The sequence below is a fragment of the Triticum aestivum genome, chromosome 4B (genome assembly GCF_018294505.1).
Source record: "Triticum aestivum cultivar Chinese Spring chromosome 4B, IWGSC CS RefSeq v2.1, whole genome shotgun sequence".
NCBI classification, from domain to species: domain Eukaryota; kingdom Viridiplantae; phylum Streptophyta; class Magnoliopsida; order Poales; family Poaceae; genus Triticum; species Triticum aestivum.
Window position 1 is genome coordinate 290,432,657 of NC_057804.1, and position 13,693 is coordinate 290,446,349.

Consider the following 13,693-nt stretch of genomic DNA (forward strand, 5'->3'; position numbering starts at 1 on the left):
TGTTTCGTTGCGATCGTGAGGATTCGTCCGTCTATGCTTGGTTCGGCTTCATCCGTTCGTCTTCTTCATGGACACGTTCCTCTTCCTTGCGAGATTTCAGGCAAGATGACTGCTACCCTGGATCTTACTACTATCATTGCTATGCTAGTTGCTTCGTTCTATCGCTTTGCCGCGCTACCTATCTCTTGTTGATCAAGCCTCCCAAATTGCCATGTCAGCCTCTAACCTCATTCACCCTTCCTAGCAAACCGTTGTTTGGCTATGTTACCACTTTGCTCAGCCCCTCTTATAGCGTTGTTAGTTGCAGGTGAAGTTGAAGATTGCTCCATGGTGGACAGGATTATGTTGGGATATCACAATATCTCTTATTTAATTAATGCATATATATACTTGGTAAAGGGTGGAAGGCTCGGCCTTATGCCTGGTGTTTTGTTCCACTCTTGCCGCCCTAGTTTCCGTCATATCGTTATTATGTTCCCGGATTTTGCGTCCCTAACGGTTGGGTGATTTATGGGACCCCCTTGACAGTTCGCCTTGAATAAAACTCCTACAGCAAGGCCCAACATTGGTTTTACCATTTTCCTACCACCTATACCTTTCCCTTGGGAGTAATTAACCCGAGGGTCATCTTTATTTTAGCCCCCCCGGGCCAATGCTTGTCTAAGTGTTGGTCCAAACTAGAGCACCATGCGGGACAATCCCTTGGCAACTTGGGTTACGTTGGTACCTGTACGCTTCGCTTATCCGGTGTGTCCTAAGAACGAGATACGTGTGACTCCTATTGGGATTGTCGACACATCGGGCGGCTTTGTTGGTCTTGTTTTACCATTGTCGAAATGTCTTGTAAACCGGGATTCCGAGACTGATCGGGTCTTCCTAGGAGAAGGAATATCCTTCGTTGACCGTGAGAACTTGTGATGGGCTAAGTTGGGACACCCCTGTAGGGTATAAACTTTCGAGAGCCGTGCCCGCGGTTATGTGGCAGATGGGAATTTGTTAATGTTCGGTTGTAGATAGCTTGACACTTGACTTAATTAAAACACATCAACCGTGTGTGTAGCCGTGATGGTCTCTTTTTGGCGGAGTCCGTGAAATGAACACGGTTTTGGGTTATGTTTGACGTAAGTAGGAGTTCAAGATCACCTCTTGATCATTGCTAGTTTCACGACCGTTCCGCTTGTTCTCTTCTCGCTCTTATTTGCGTATGTTAGCCACCATACTTGCTTAGCCGCTGCTGGAACCTCATCACTTATATTTTCCATACCCATTAAGCTTTGCTAGTCTTGATACCCATGGTAATGGGATTGCTGAGTCCTTGTGGCTCGCAGATTACTACAACAACAGTTGCAGGTACAGGTTATGTGTTGATCTTGACGCGAGAGCGATGTTACTTGTTTTGGAGTTCTTCTTCTGCTTCTTCTTCAATCAGGGGATAGGTTCCAGGTCGGTAGCCTGGGCTAGCAGGGTGGATATCGTTTGAGTTTTTGTTTGTGTTCATCTGTAGTAGGATGGTGCTCTTATGTAAGATGATGTTGTATTCGTGTGGCATTGTATGCCTTTTGTTTGTATCCCCGTCTATTATGTAATGTTGATGTAATGATATCCACCTTGCAAAAGTGTATCAATATGCGGTTCTATCCTTGGTGGGACCGTCGAGTTCCTTTAGGATAGGGTTGCATATTGGGCGTGACATATATGATGAATATCATCCAACGAATTCACCGATCCAATGCCTACTAATTTCACTTATATTGTTTCTGCTAAGTTTCTACTATTGTTGTTACTATTGTACTTGCTACAAAATCATTGATATCATTGTTATCGTTACTATTGTTGTTGTTACTACTATCAAAGCTATCATACTACTTTGCAACTAATCACGTTGCTGCAGATAATTAATCTCCAGGTGTGGTTGAACTGACAACTCAGCTGCTAATACTTGTAAATATTCTATCGCTCCCCTTGTGTCGAATCAATAAATTTGGGTTGAATACTCTACCCTCGAAAACTGTTGCAATCACCTATACTTGTGGGGTAGCAATCACCATCTTGTTCTTTTGATCTCCATCTCCAAAGCATCGTCATGATCTCCATCATCACCGTCTCCACTCCTTGATCTCCATCGTTGCGTCGGGGTCGTCTTGCCAACTATTTCTTCTACAACTATTGCTAACGCATAGCGATAAAGTAAAACAATTACATGGAACTTGTATTTCATAAAATAATTAAGAGACAACCCTAAGGCTCCTGCCGGTTGTCGATATTACAAAACATGATCATCTCATACAACAACGTATATCACATCATATCTTGACAATATCACATCACAACATGCCCTGCAAAAACAAGTTAGATGTCCTCTACTTTGTTGTTGCAAGTTTTACGTGGCTGCTACGGGCTTCTAGCACGAACCGTTCTTACCTACGCAAAACCACAATGGTGATTATCAAGTTTGTTGTTTTAACCTTCTTCAAGGACCGGTTGTAGTCAAATTTGATTCAACTAAAGTAGGAGAAACAGACACCTGCCAGCCATCTTTATGCAAAGCAAGGTGCATGTCAGTCGGTGGAACCATTCTCATGTGCGTGGACATGTAAGGTTGGTCGAAGCCGCTTCATCCCACAATACGCCGAATCAAAGTAAGACGTTGGTGGTAATCAATATGACCATCACCGCCCATAACTCTTTTGTGTTCTACTCGTGCATATCATTAACGCATAGACCTGGCTCGGATGCCATTGTTGGGGAACGTTGCATGGAAAATAAAAAAATTCTACGCACACGCAAGATCTATCCATGAGATGTATAGCTACAAGAGGGGGGGAGCATCTACATACCCTTGTAGATCGCTAAGCAGAAGTGTTTATCAACGCGGTTGATGTGGTCATACACCTTCACGATCCGTCCCGATCAAGTACCAAACGTACAACACCTCCGTGTTCAGCACACGTTCAGCTCGATGACATCCTCACCTTCTCGATCCAACAAGAGGGGCGAAGTAGTAGATGAGCTCCGGCAGCACGACGGCATGGTGACATTGGTTGTGAAGAACAATCTCCGCAGGGCTTCGCCAAGCACAACAAAAACTATGACGAAGGATAAACTAGAGGGGACGGGGTTGTCGTCACACAACTTGGTGAATCTTGATGTTTTGGGTGCTAGCCCTGCCCCTTTATTTATATGTTGAGCCCTGGGGTCGTTTCTTGGGGAGAGGGCCTCCATAAAGTCATTTTGGAACGCAAAGAAGAGTCCTTCTTGGACTCCAGGGCAAACGCCATGGTTCCTGGCGTTTACATAAACACTGCGGACTACGCCATCTGGCCCGGGGTAGACGCAAGGAACCTTGGCGTCTAGCCCATGTCCTCCGACAACCCCCTTTGTATACTGTCTTAATGCCTCGTGAGCCTTACCCCTTGACCCAACCATATCATCCTGTATATCAATCTTTTCCTCTATACCATTCCGGAGCTCCTCGTCATGTCCGTGATCTCATTCGGGACTCCAAACAACATTCGGTCACCAACATACATAACTCATATAATACTATATCATCAATGAACGTTAAGCCTGCGGACCCTACAGGTTCGAGGATGATGTAGACATGACCGAGACGCTTCTTCGATCAGTAACCAATAGTGGGACCTGGATGCCCATATTGGTTCCTACATATTCTACAAAGATCTTTATCGGCTGAACCTTTATGAAAACATACGTAGGTCCGTTTGTCTGTTAGTATGTTACTTGCCTGAGATTCGATCGTCGGTATCCTCATACCTAGTTCAATCTTGTTACCAGCAAGTCTCTTTACTCGTTCTGTAGTACATCATCTTGCAACTAAATCCTTAGTCATTTTGCTTGCAAGCTCTTTGTGATGTTGTATTACCGAGAGGGCCCAGAGATACCTCTTCGTCATACGGAGTAAAAAATCTCAATCTCGATTCACACCAAGTCAACATACACCTTCGGAGATACCTGTAGAGCATCTTTACGATCACCTAGTTACGTTGTGACATTTGATAGCACACATGTATTTCTCCTGTATCTGGGAGTTGCATGATCTCATGGTCGAAAGAATACGTATTTGAAATTTAAGAAAGCAGTAGCAATAAACTGAACGATCATATGCTATGCTAACGGTTGGGTCTTGTCCATCACATCATTCTCCTAATGATGTGATCCCATTATCAAATGACAACTCATGTCTATGGTTAGAAAACCTTAACCATTATTTTATCAACGAGCTAGTCTACTAGAGGCTCACTAGGTTCATGGTATTTGTTTATGTATCCACACATGTATTTAAATTTCCGGTTAATACATTTCTAGCATGAATAATAAATCTTTATCATGATTAAGGAAATATAATAATAACCACTTTATTATTGCCTCTAGGGCATATTTCCATCAATAACTTCCTTTGCTTTATTATGAACATTATATTGGGTTGTGATTGTACCAAATTGGAAAGAAATGCATGCGAATATAAGAAACATGGTTTGGTGCAGTGTATGATTTTTTTGGTATGGCCATTTGCTTGGCTAAATGTGCATTCTTACTTTTGTAATAATGGAAAATAGTTCGGGTGCCGAAACTGTTAATGAACCTCATGAGTGGGTAAATGTAATGCACATAGAAGATAAAGGTTATCTGCTTAGATAGGGCAATTGAAAATTGGTACATGATTTTTCCTTTGTCTTAGACATATAGATGTCTGAGCTTGCATATTTTAGCGCTTAAAGCAAATACGTGTTTTTAGGTGGTATTTGTTTTTTGTATAGATATGTGTCTAGTTAGAAAAGAGTCAAAAATTTACATGTGTTATTTATTTTCTAAATTTCAGCATCTCATCGCATTTAATTTGAATCTTTCTTGGGAGTGATTTTATTCCTCTCCCATATCTATAGCATTTTCTTTAGTGTATATATACACTGTTGCACAAGCTAGGTAAATATTTTTGTTTCAGAAATTTAAACTTGATTTCTCTAGGATGTTCTATCTATGTACCAGTATTCTTGGGTTGTCGTTCTTTATTTATACTAGTTGATCCGTTGCGCCAAATGGCGCGGAGACCCGCTAAAGACATGTTGTCGATGAAAATAGTTTGATTTTGCAAGGACATATGACACCGAGACCCGCTGAATCCATGTGTGTGTTTAAAAATCCATGTGTTTAGTTGGTTTAGTAACAAAATTTACACCCTTTAATAAAAAAAGAATGGAGACTATTGTCTACAATGAGATGTACACACACATTTCAATTTATCTCTTAGCCAAATGAAGCAAAGTTTGATTTGATACCATTGGCGCGTCACAAATATTTGCATTTTTCAATAACTTTATGTTTGGGAAAGCGCAAAGACCATGTCAAACCCAAAGTGTTTTGAAAACATTTAACTTTGCTAGTAGAAGTAGGTTTTAGCAACCAGTTAGGATTACATGCATATTTTGTTATCTTATCCGTGTAACATAGAGCCAAATGACACAAGGTATATGACATACAACTCTACCACGAAGATGTGAGACGATATCTTCCTTGACTTAATTATGTTCGAACACATTTGGAGATCACATCCATAATTGGTGTCACCTCCCTTTATTAAAACCCAAAACACCTACCTTGTGCAACATGGCGTTTTAGAGTGGGAGAATTGTTAGCACGAACAAAGTTCAGATGTTACACGTTACATAAGACTTTAGCTTGAGCAACTGTCCCGCTATAGGTATAAAACTTTCCTACTATTAATCACAGCAGCAAACAAGAACCTTCCTGAAGGGCAAACTCCCTTATGCAGTGTTGTCCTCTCATCTGTTTCTAAATTCAACTTGGTGCACACGGGCACTGAAACATTTTATCAATGCACAATAAAATAAAGAACACACACAATGGTCGAGTTGGGAATCCAAATGATTGACTTTAACACGTCAGCATACACTCAAATTATAGAAAATTTGTTCCTTCTGAAAATGAAACTAACATCAACAGGTCACATACTCCATCCGCCATTTGGACTGCTCTTCTCCCCATATTAATAACACCTGAATATGAAAAATCACTTATGAATTATACTCGTATGCAAAACATTGTATACTCTGAAGCATAGCATTGCCACTAGGTAAGATGGGCACTCTCATATATTTAAATCAAAAAATATTATAAACTATGTATTCAAGAAATATGGTTTACTATAAAGTATAAACCCATATACTTTCTATCAAAAGTTTAGTTTTTGTGAACTATATTGTCTATAAAAGATAGGTCAAATGGTTAAAAACTGACATGCAAATAACAAACACAAACAATAGCCAGACACCAGTCAACAAAGTCGTTTTTTTGCAAGGCTGACATCACGGCAGCCATCACTCATGGCCTGCCATGGAGGCACGACACGAAGATTGCCAAAGGTCAGTGTTGCAGGTACTTCTACTCACATCATCAACAGTTTATTTTCTTATGAAAAGAGAAGTTCTAGGAAGTGTCAGCATTTCAGAACGGTTATCCATTTTCTTTCTAATGCAAGAATGTGCATTAACTATGTGTCACACACGGAACGAAGATTAATGCATTCAACAATTTTGCATTTGTATTAGCCTATTTTCATACAGATATATGAACCCTCCAATTAGCCAATTAAATTTGACTATACATAAACTTTCAGCTACTGCACTAAAACCAAAACAGGAGAAAACACACACACATGCGTGCGCACGCAGGAATGCACGCACGCACACATACACATGCACACACACTCATATTTTAAATTTCCTCCAAGATCTAACTGAATATTAAATATCACCGACCGCTAAGAAAAACAAAGAAGTCACATTGGGACTATATAAAGCATTGGGTAACATGGTTCTTACCTTCTGCGGTTTTGGAAAGTATTGTACGCTGAAATCTACAGCTTCTACTGGACAATGAACATGTGTTAAGAAGACAAGTATAGTTTAGAAAGGTGTGCATAATAAAATATAGAGCGCACGTCCCCTCCTCCCATCCTCTTCTACCTTGCAACGACAGCGAGTAAAAATTCCTCAGTTCTTTGGCTATCTATGAATCAAGCTTTTGGTCCTAGGATGCACAACCAATAAAAAGCATTATAATTTTGTAAGGTATGAACAGCTGTACCTTGAAGCACAATCAACATGCAGGAATCATCATCTTCGTAAAGTAATAAGTAAACTTGGACATCCTTGCACCGACTGTAGCTTGCTTGCTAATTTCCACCTATGTCACAAATAAGGCAATGTCATGTTTAAACTGAAGGTGAAAGAAGCACACATTCAGTTTCTAATTTAATTTATTACTAATAAAATCTCTATGAAGAAGCAGACCAACTGGTGGAAATAAACTGGCATGGAACTAAATCAGTGTCCACAAAACCATATACATATGCATGCTCATCAAGCATGTCATACATTTTACCAGAATGGAAGCTTAGCTAGTGCTAGTGCCCTAACTCAAGAACCTCTAGCCCACACAATAGAAATTCGTCCATATCAGCCATGAATTCACTTAAATAGGAAACAAAATAAATGTTTTCCTCAGACACAGTACACTGAAGAAACAAAAGTATGCAAGCTGAACCGATAAGCTCTTATGACTGAACAAAGCCCATCTGCAAACATCATCATTCTAGGAAAGAAAATAACTGAATAAAGCCCATCTGTAGTTATGACATCAGTCCCCAGTTTGGCACTTAACTCCTAAGGCTTTAGGTCTCTAGACACATCGATATGATGTATCCATATATATAATCATAGCAATACTTGTTGGAAGAATAAAAGATAGTTCTGACGTATTTTCCAGAATTTTCTCTAGGATGAACACAGGAGCTTGAAAGGAGGGCCAATACTGGGTTTACCATGCAACAGACCTGTGCACCATCAACAATGGCATAATTCGGCCTTGCAGATGATCATTGGGACATGAAAAACAGATAAAAAATGCATTGAAAGCTTGGACCTGAAATATAGAAGATTACCCCCTTGGTCTACCCATGAGAAATATACGCAAGCGTCAACCAAATGCAATCACAGTCAAGTATGATTTCTTTAATCTGTTTAGTGTGCTTTTCATGTACTGTGCAAGTAGCAAGGGGTTGTTCTTCAATAAACAACATCTTATTAGCTTCAGATGAAGCCCATTGACACTATACTGCTAATTTAAGTTAAGTTAAGTTGTGATCCTAATATTCAGGTAAAAAATCACATGGAAAGCTCAAATTGAACCGGGATTATCGATCTGCATATTATGACCTACCAAGGTTACCATCACAATGCAGATAGTATGGAGGCTAATTCGAGAATGTAAACAAAAAGAATATACACATTTCATGACATCAAACAATTACGGGTTGTGGTTTTAAACAAAAATACGTGTTTTCTAACAAATGAAAAGCCAACTACTCAGTCTATAATTATAATTCAATTATGTGTCGACAAGACAGCAACAATCATTGTGGATACCTTAATAAGCTTCCAGTAATCCTGTGAGCATATGCTAATACTCCTTAACATAAATTTCACTTGTCATCGCCACATCTATGTCTTGCTGGAATCACATCCTCTATCTGCAAACTGAAACAATAGCAACATCAAATCCCTCCTGAAGGTTTCACTGTGGACCTTCCCCCTGCTGATTTGCACAGGCATGACATTCCGTTAACCAAGCAAACTCAACAATCCACACCATGCAAGTGAACTTATTCAGGAAATTCACGGCACACTTCAACCCACTTGATTTATACACATGAACTAAACGGGATATGAGAATTTACACTCAACAATTCATGGTTTATGTGGAACTGAAGCGACAAATTAAGACAATCAAAATCTTACCTCAATGAATAAGCCGAGCAGGAGGAGACCTTAGGGGCAACCACTTCTGTACTCTGAACAACAAGAATGACCATCTTCATTAAATATCACATTCAACATACCCACAAATCGACTAATGTAGATTATTGTTCTAATCGGCAAAAAGAAAAGCTAACAGGGGCACTTCTCCTTGTGCTAATAGAGACTGAATTGGATGGTTGACTTGCCTAAAGTACTGCCAATGACAACAGGCATATCACTGACCCAAACATGCAGTTACAGCTAATCAAAAGAGGGAAGCAACATGAAGGAAGGAGGAACCTGCGGACGTGAGGGCTGTACAGAGGCATCTCTGGCCCAGTGCGGTGTGAACGATGACAAGCCAGCGGCGCTCCTTCCGGTGACCCCCTCCCATCTGCCGACGCACATCCCTCTCCTCTTTCTCCAGCGCAGTGTGAACGACGACGAGCCGTTCATACCACGCTGGAGACATCATGGATCATTGCATATAGCTACGATTATAAAGGTACACTATGTTTTCTAACAAATGAAAAGACAACTACTCTTACTGTCTATAATTATAATTCAATTATGTGTCGATAAGAAATCAACAATCATTGAGGATACCTTTATAAGCTTCCAGTGATCATGTGAGCATATGCTAATACTCCTTACATAAATCTCACTTGTCATCGCCACATCTCTGTCTTGCTGGAATCACATCCTCTATCTGCAAACTGAAACAATAGCAACATCAAATCCCTCCTGAAGATTTCACTCTGGACCTTCCCCCTGCTGATCTGCACATGCATGGAATTCCGTTAACCAAGCAAACTCAACAATCCACACCATGCATGTGAACTTCTTCAGGAAATTCACAGCACACTTCAACCCACTTGATTTATACACATGAACTAAATGGGATATGAGCATTTACACGCAACAATTCATGGTTAATGTGGAACTGAAGCGACAAATTGAGACAATCAAAATCTTACCTCAATGAATAAGCTGAGCAGGAGGAGACCTCAGGGGCAACCACTTCTGTACTCTGAACAACAAGAATGACCATCTTCATTAAATATCATGATCAACATACTCGCAAATCGACTAATGTAGATTATTGTTCTAATCTGCAAAAAGAAAAGCTAACAGGGGCACTTCTCCTTGTGCTACTAGACTGAATTGGATGGTTGACTTGCCTAAAGTACTGCCCAGCGACAACAGGCATATCACTGACCCAAACATGCAGTTACAGCTAATCAAAAGACAGAAGCAATAGGAAGGAAGGAGGAACCTGCGGGCGTGAGGGCTATACAGAGGCATCACTTTCCCAGTGCGGTGTGAACGATGACGAGCCAGCGGTGCTCCTTCCGGTGACCCTCTCCCATCTGCCGCCGCACATCCCTCTCCTCTTTGTCCAACACGGTGTGAACAACGACGAGCCGGCGGCGTCCTTCCACCCACCCTCTCCTGTCCACCGCCGCACCTCCCTCTCCTATTTCCTCTCTCTTTATCCTCCTCTCCTTCCTTCTCTCTCTCCCTCTCATCCTCTGTCTCTCTCTCCTGTAGATTGAGTCGAGCACCGCCGCCGTCGCCCTTCGGCTGCAGGTCGCCGCCGCCACCGGAGAAGCTCACCTCCATGCCCTCATAAGATGAAGAGGGGTGGACAACGGTGGCGTAGAAGAGGAGAAGCCAGTGTTGCCGGATCCCCTGCTTGGGAGCCGCCCAGTCTCTTTGGACGGGGAGGCGGCTATGGGGGATTGGAGGAAAAAAATTAGGGTTGGGAGAGAGGGAGCAGGGAGGAGAGGGTGGGGGCCTGGAGGGGGCGTGGGGCGCTCTGCACGTCAGGCCAAGTCCACCGCACGACCCCAAACGGACATCCGGTTTGGCCGGATTTTGTCCCTTTGGGGCGCCGATGGGTTCGCCCGTGTCCGGCCTTGTCCGTAGGGTCGTGCGTGCGTCCACCGCGCGGCCGCACCTCAAATCACGTTCACGTTGGACATGATTAAAAAAACAGTAAAACAGAAATAAAATGACTAAATAAATAAATAAGCGCAGTTTAATAAACATAAACTTAGTTAGGGGGGTCACGGCCACAAAACGGCCCAGTTTAGCAGTTCATAAGTGTCATAATTAACATAAAAAATAAAAAAAACGCCATCGCGCGCTCCAGCCGCGCCCGTCGATGCCATGGCCCTTGCCGTCTTCATCAGTGGCCGACGGTGTTGTCGTCATCGCTGATGAGGTCGATGTAGGCCAGCGGCGGCACATGGTACACGAGGGCGGCCTGGAAGGCAGAAGGTGCCTGCACCACCTCCTCTCGTGGCGAGGCCTCCCGCCCCGGTGACCGCGGCGGAGTGGCGCACCAGTTCACGCCCACGCCGGCAGCCATCTCCGAAGCAGTGCAGGACCAGCCCCACCCCTGGCCCAGCAGACCCGGGTGGAATGCGGCCACCGGCTCCTCCTCCATCGCCTCCGCCTTGACGGCCGCCATCTGCAGCTCCGGGAATGCGACGTCGCCGGCGGCAGAGAGTGCCATGGCCTCCTCCAAGCCATCCCATTGCCGCTCGTCGTGCGTGTTCATGGAGTCCTCCATGACACATGCATGAGACGGGCCTCCTCCTCCGCTGTCATGGGAGGAGGTGGAGGTGGCAAAGGAGACGGGGAAGGCGATGGCGTGGGCGTGAGGCCGTGCACATGCGTACGCCCGCGCGCCTCTAGACGTGGCGGCCGCGGCCCCGAGACCATGCTAGGGAAGTACGACGCGCGGTGCGTGTCGTGCTCTTCCTAAAGCCATGTGTCCCACAGCCGGGAGTCGGGGTGTACCTGTCGTCGTAGTACAGGTCGTCGGGGAGGAGGCAGCGGCGGCGCTCGATCTCGTCGCGGCGCGCACGGCCGCCCACGGGCACCGGCGGGATCGGGACCCGATCGACGCTGAGGTGCCATTGATAACCCACAAGTGTAGGGGACCGCAACAGCTTTCGAGGGTAAAGTATTCAAACCAAATTTATTGATTCGACACAAGGGGAGCCAAAGAATATTCTTGAGTATTAGCAGTTGAGTTTTCAATTCAACCACACCTGGATAACTTAGTATCTACAGCAAAGTATTTAGTAGCAAAAGTGGTATGATAATAAAAGTAACGGTAGCAAAAGTAATGTTTTTGGGTTTTGTAGTAATTGTAACAGTAGCAACAGAAAAGTAAATTAGCGAAGAACAATATGTGAAAAGCTCGTAGGCAATGGATGAGTGATGGATAATTATGCCAGATGCGATTCCTCATGTAATAGTTATAACATAGGGTGACATAGGACTAGCTCCAGTTCATCAATGTAATGTAGGCATGTATTCCGTAAATAGGCATGCATCCTTTTAATAGAGAATCGGAACAAAGAATTAGCACATATCGAATACATAAACTCTTCAAACTACGGTCATCACCGAGAAGTATCCCGATTATTGTCACTCTGGGGTTGTCGGATCATAACACATAATAGGTGACTATAGACTTGCAAGATAGGATCAAGAACACACATATATTCACGAAAACATAATAGGTTCAGATCTGAAATCATGGCACTCGGGCCCTAGTGACAAGCATTAAGCATAGCAAAGTCATAGCAACATCAATCTCAGAACATAGTGGATACTAGGATCAAACCCTAACAAAACTAACTTGATTACATGGTAAATCTCATCCAACCCATCACCGTCCAGCAAGCCTACGATGGAATTACTCACGCACGGCAGTGAGCATCATGAAATTGGTGATGGAGGATGGTTGATGATGACGACGGCGGCGAATCCCCCTCTCCGGAGCCCCGAGCGGACTCCAGATCAGCCATCCCGAGAGAGATTAGGGCTTGGCGGCGGCTCCGTGTCGTAAAACGCGATGTAACTTTTTTTTTGATTTTTTCTCCCTGAATGTGAATATATGGAGTTGGAGTTGAGGTCGGTGGAGGTCCATGGGCCACGAGATAGGGGGCGCGCCCTACAGGGGGGCGCGCCCCCTTGTCTCGTGGACAAGCCCTGGGCCACTAGTGTATTTCTTTCACCCAGAAATTCTTATTAATTCCAAAAAGTGCCTCCGTGGATTTTCAGGACATTTCGAGAACTTTTCTTTTCTACACATAAAACAACATCATGGCAGTTCTGCTGAAAACAGCGTCAGTCCGGGTTAGTTTCATTCAAATCATGCAAGTTAGAGTCCAAAACAAGGGCAAAAGTGTTTGGAAAAGTAGATATGTTGGAGACGTATCAACTCCCCCAAGCTTAAACCTTTGCTTGTCCTCAAGCAATTCAGTTGATAAACTAAAAGTGATAAAGAAAAACTTTTACAAACTCTGCTTGCTCTTGTTGTTGTAACATCAAAAGTCTGCATTTAAGTTTCAGCAAATATTATGAACTAACCATACTCATAGTAACACTTAGGTATCACAATTACTCATGTCAATAGCATAATCAGCTAGCGAGCCATAATAATAAAACTCAGATGAAAACACTTTCTCAAAATAATCATAACATGATATAACAAAATGGTATCTCGCTAGCCCTTTTTGAGACCACAAAACCTAAATGGAGAGCACCTTTAAAGATCAAGGACTGACTAAACATTGTAATTCATGGTAAAAGAGATCCAGTCAAGTCATACCCAATATAAACCAATAGTAATGAATGCAAATGACAGTGTGCTCTCCAATGAGTGCTTTTAATAAGAAGGGTGATGACTCAACATAAAAGTAAATAGATAGGCCCTTCGTAAAGGGAAGCAGGGATTTGTAGAGGTGCCAAAGCTCGATTTTAAAATAGAGATTGAATAACATTTTGAGCGGCATACTTTCGCTGTCAACGCAACAACTATGAGATGGTTGTAT

The 13,693-nt window shown here is 42.9% G+C and overlaps 1 long non-coding RNA gene across 7 annotated transcripts; it reads right to left on the reverse strand.

Moving 5' to 3' along the window:
* Nucleotides 1-5,716: 5,716 nt before the first annotated feature.
* On the reverse strand, nt 5,717-10,627 carry LOC123092012 (uncharacterized). 7 transcript variants are annotated; one of them, XR_006444044.1, is made up of 9 exons: nt 10,114-10,627; nt 9,815-9,867; nt 9,444-9,616; nt 9,138-9,299; nt 8,838-8,890; nt 8,466-8,576; nt 7,126-7,224; nt 6,861-7,004; nt 5,717-6,035 (listed from the first exon to the last, which is right to left on the reverse strand). It is a non-coding gene; the product is annotated as an uncharacterized lncRNA (long non-coding RNA). The 7 variants fall into 7 exon arrangements; XR_006444045.1 differs by having other exon boundaries at nt 9,138-9,328; XR_006444043.1 differs by having other exon boundaries at nt 9,138-9,356.
* Between the last annotated feature and the right edge of the window lie 3,066 nt (nt 10,628-13,693).